Here is a 4,994-nt window from a genome sequence, read left to right as displayed (position 1 = left end):
TGTGGTAGGGCACCAAGTCTGTGTCATGGTGTGCCCTTCAACGGGTGCAAGTGTAACATAGAGCTCGACCGCTCACGTTTACCTTGAACAAATTAGAGTGCTTAAAGCAGGGTGCCCAAACGCCCTAGAATAATCTTGCATGGAATAATGGAATACGACCTTGGTCTAATCTTTCATTGGTTTGTACTCAGACCGGAGGTAATGATTAACAGAAGTAGTTGGGGACACTAGTATTACGGCGCGAGAGGTGAAATTCGTAGACCGTCGTAAGACTAACTAAAGCGAAGGCATTTGTCAAGGATGCTTTCTTTAATCAAGAACGAAAGTTAGAGGATCGAAGGCGATTAGATACCGCCCTAGTTCTAACCGTAAACGATGCCAACTAGCAATTGGGAGACGCTACAACCAGGTGCTCTCAGTAGCTTCCGGGAAACCAAAGTCAGGTTCCGGGGGAAGTATGGTTGCAAAGTTGAAACTTAAAGGAATTGACGGAAGGGCACCACAATGAAATGGAGCTTGCGGTTCAATTTGACTCAACACGGGAAAACTTACCAGGTCCGAACTTATGGAGGTGAGACAGATTAATAGCTCTTTCTCAAATTTAAGGGTAGTGGTGCATGGCCGTTCTTAGTTCGTGGATTGATTTGTCTGGTTAATTCCGATAACGAACGTGACTCACATATGCTAACTAGAACGCAGTCAGCGTTAATGCGTCGATGCCGATTGGAACGGGTTAGGACCTTTCGGTGGAGTATGACCTGACACCTTCGCTGTTCGTGTGCGCAAGTGCACTTACGGTACGCTGCTTAGCAGGACAATTTGTGTTTAGCAAAATGAGATCGAGCGATAACAGGTCCGTGATGCCCTTAGATGTTCTGGGCTACACGCGTGCTACAATGTGGGTAGCAGCGTGTCTCCTATTCCGAGAGGAACGGGAAATCACTCAAATACTCACTTAGTAGGGATTATGGATTGCAATGGTCCATATGAACTCGGAACTTCTAGTAAGTGCTGGTCATCAGCCAGCGTTGAATACGTCCCTGCCCTTTGTACACACCGCCCGTCGCTACTACCGATGGATTATTTAGTGAGGTCTTTGGAGATGATCGTTCGCTGGATCCTCGTGAACCGCGTCTGCTTTATCGAAGTTGACCGAACTTGATGATTTAGAGGAAGTAAAAGTCGTAACAAGGTTTCCGTAGGTGAACCTGCGGAAGGATCATTAGTGGCCAAGTGATCCTTCCAGAAGTCCGAACCTGCGGGTTGAGACTTCGGCACAAGTTGCCATATGATAATTGACGAAACACTATAGAAGTCCGAACCTGCGGGTTGAGACTCAGGCACAAGTTGCCATATGAAAGTTGACGAAACACTAACAAGTCCGAACCTGCGGGTTGAGACTTAGGCACACGTTGCCTTATACATGACTTCGAACAAATACACAAGTCCGAACCTGCGGGTTGAGACTTAGGCACAAGTTGCCTTATACATGACTTCGAACAAATACACAAGTCCGAACCTGCGGGTTGAGACTCAGGCACAAGTTGCCATATGAAAGTTGACGAAACACTAACAAGTCCGAACCTGCGGGTTGAGACTTAGGCACACGTTGCCTTATACATGACTTCGAACAAATACACAAGTCCGAACCTGCGGGTTGAGACTTAGGCACAAGTTGCCTTATACATGACTTCGAACAAATACACAAGTCCGAACCTGCGGGTTGAGACTTAGGCACAAGTTGCCATATGAAACTTGACGAAACACTAACAAGTCCGAACCTGCGGGTTGAGACTTAGGCACACGTTGCCTTATACATGACTTCGAACAAATACACAAGTCCGAACCTGCGGGTTGAGACTTAGGCACAAGTTGCCTTATACATACATTGGCCAAATAAACAGAAGTCCGAACCTGCGGGTTGAGACTTAGGCACAAGTTGCCATATTATATTCGATCAAACACTAAGTAGTCCGAACCTGCGGGTTGAGACTCAAGACCGTAACAAGATGTCACTATACAAGTCCGAACCTAAGGGTTGAGACTTAATGCGATCTAGATACCAAGTTGACATCCAATACCTGTTGAGCAAAACCAAAGATTCCCTGTTCTCGAATGATTACACTATATAACAGGGAATCATGAAGAAATCAAGCAAGCGTGAAACAAAGTCATCACTTGGGCATGCTCGATAGCCAACCACATGACCTTAACCTAAGAGAGCATGCAAACCACATGATACCTATAAACGATTAACCCGCCCTAGTTCAATCGTTCACCAAGTGATGACTTCAGTATGGCTAAGAGAAAAACTTTTAAATGGGAAAAACTCTAAGTCCGAACCTCCGGGTTGAGACTTCCGCGTCGGAGGTGGGCGCACCTCCTATCCGAAAGATGATGAATCAGGGGTGTTCGGTCAGCAATGGTCGGATGCCCCGTCGTAGTCCAACTATGACAATCAAAGTCAAGACCTCCGGGTTGAGACTTTCCGCGAGTACAAGCATAAAGGAACACGGACCAAGCCGTACCGAGAGAATCGGTACTAGAGCCCTCGTGGTTCTACATTGAGAGAGCCCTCGTGGTTCTCATTAGGGGCTTTATGCAAGAAGTACTCAATACTGTGGTGTGAAGTATAAAGTATAGTCCTCGCCTGGTCCACGCTGCTTCGGCGGTCCTGGGTAAGATAGTTAATTCTAGCTTGCCCTATAGTGGAATGAGGACACTTAATGCTTCGTCTTTTAGCGGCGGCTAGACTCCTCCTCACGGGGAACGAGTTGACGCGCACAGCGGCGGCTTACGCACTATGGCAATCATGGATGCCTGAAGATTCCGTGAAGTTCTCCCCTGGTCCACGCTGCCTCGGCAGTCCTGGGTAAAATGGAATATTTCCAGCTTGCCCTATAGTGGAAGAGGACTATCCAACAATACAAAGTCAAGACCTCCGGGTTGAGACTTTCCGCGTCGGTGGTGTCGCGCACCGCCTACCCGAAAGATGGTGTAACAGGGGTGTTCGATCAGCAATGGTCGGATGCCCCGTCATAGTCCAACTATGACAACCAAAGTCAAGACCTCCGGGTTGAGACTTTCCGCGTCCGGAGGTACGCGTACCGCCTACCCGAAAGATGGTGTGCTTCTGGGGTATTCGATGAGTCGGATACCCCGTCGTAGTCCAACTATGACAATCAAAGTCAAGACCTCCGGGTTGAGACTTCCGCGTCCGGAGGTACGCGTACCGCCTACCCGAAAGATGGTGTGCTTCTGGGGTATTCGATGAGTCGGATACCCCGTCGTAGTCCAACTATGACAATCAAAGTCAAGACCTCCGGGTTGAGACTTTCTAAGAGTACAAGCATAAAGGAACACGGACCAAGCCGTACCGAGAGAATCGGTACTAGAGCCCTTGTGGTTCTACATTGAGAGAGCCCTCGTGGTTCTCATTAGGGGCTTTATGCAAGAAGTACTCAATACTGTGGTGTGAAGTATAAAGTATAGAGTCCTCCACTGGTCCACGCTGCTCCGGCGGTCCTGGGTAAGATAGTTCATTCTAGCTTGCCCTATGTGGAAGAGGACTCAATACCCTACCTGTTGAGCTTGAAACAAAGTCATCACTTGGGCATGCTCATATTGCCATACACAATTACATTATATTCGAATGAGCATGCAAGCGACCCTATATAGACCGAACCAAAACGATAGATACCGCCGTAGTTCACCCCCACCAAGTGATGACTTCAGTATGGCTAGTGTGTGAAGTATAAAGTATAGTCCTCCCCTGGTCCACACTGCTTCGGCGGTCCTGGGTAAGATAGTTAGTTCTAGCTTGCCCTATGTGGAAGAGGACACAATACTTAATACTTAGAGTACAAGCATAAAGGAACACGGACCAAGCCGTACCGAGAGAATCGGTACTAGAGCCCTCGTGGTTCTACATTGAGAGAGCCCTCGTGGTTCTCATTAGGGGCTTTATGCAAGTCGTACTCAATACTGTGGTGTGAAGTATAAAGTATAGAGTCCTCCACTGGTCCACGCTGCTCCGGCGGTCCTGGGTAAGATAGTTCATTCTAGCTTGCCCTATGTGGAAGAGGACTCAATACCCTACCTGTTGAGCTTGAAACAAAGTCATCACTTGGGCATGCTCATATTGCCATACAATATTCCATTATCTACTAATGAGCATGCAGCTATATGATTATAACCTGTAAACGATTACCCCGCCGTAGTTCAGCGCTTCAACCAAGTGATGACTTCAGTATGGCTAGTGTGTGAAGTATAAAGTATAGTCCTCCCCTGGTCCACACTGCTTCGGCGGTCCTGGGTAAGATAGTTAGTTCTAGCTTGCCCTATGGTGGAAGAGGACACCATACTTAATACTGTGGTGTAATGAACAAAGTATAGTCCTCCACTGGTCCACGCTGCTTTGCAGTCCTGGGTAAGATAGTTAATTCTAGCTTGCCCTATGTGGAAGAGGGCATACAAGACAAAGTATAGTTCTCCCCTGGTCCACGCTGCTTCGGCGGTCCTGGGTAAGATAGTTAATTCTAGCTTGCCCTATGTGGAAGAGAGCATACATGAACCAAGAACGAAGGTTATGATCGAGGAATGATTCGACAACTAACCGATGGTATGAAATGTGAAGAATTCAAGCAAGCACACAATCAAGTCATCACTTGGGCATGCTCGATAGCCAACCCTATGACATTAACCTAGTAGAGCATGCGAAACCCAATATATATACAAGTAATGTAAACGATGCCTCCCTAGTTCAGCGCTTCAACCAAGTGATGACTTCAGAATGGCTAAATCAAATCGGTTCAAAACATACCATCGGTACCCTATTGAAACACACAAGTCGATATCAAACCTCTTAATTGTGTAGTCCTCCACTGGTCCACGCCGCTGCGGCGGTCCTGGGTAAGATAGTTCATTCTAGCTTGCCCTATGTGGAAGAGGGCACATTACTCAATACTGTGGTGTTATGAACAAAGTATAGTCCT

This window comes from Anopheles coustani (assembly GCF_943734705.1).
Source record: "Anopheles coustani chromosome X unlocalized genomic scaffold, idAnoCousDA_361_x.2 X_unloc_51, whole genome shotgun sequence".
NCBI lineage: Eukaryota > Metazoa > Arthropoda > Insecta > Diptera > Culicidae > Anopheles > Anopheles coustani.
Note: the sequence above shows the minus strand (reverse complement) of the source record.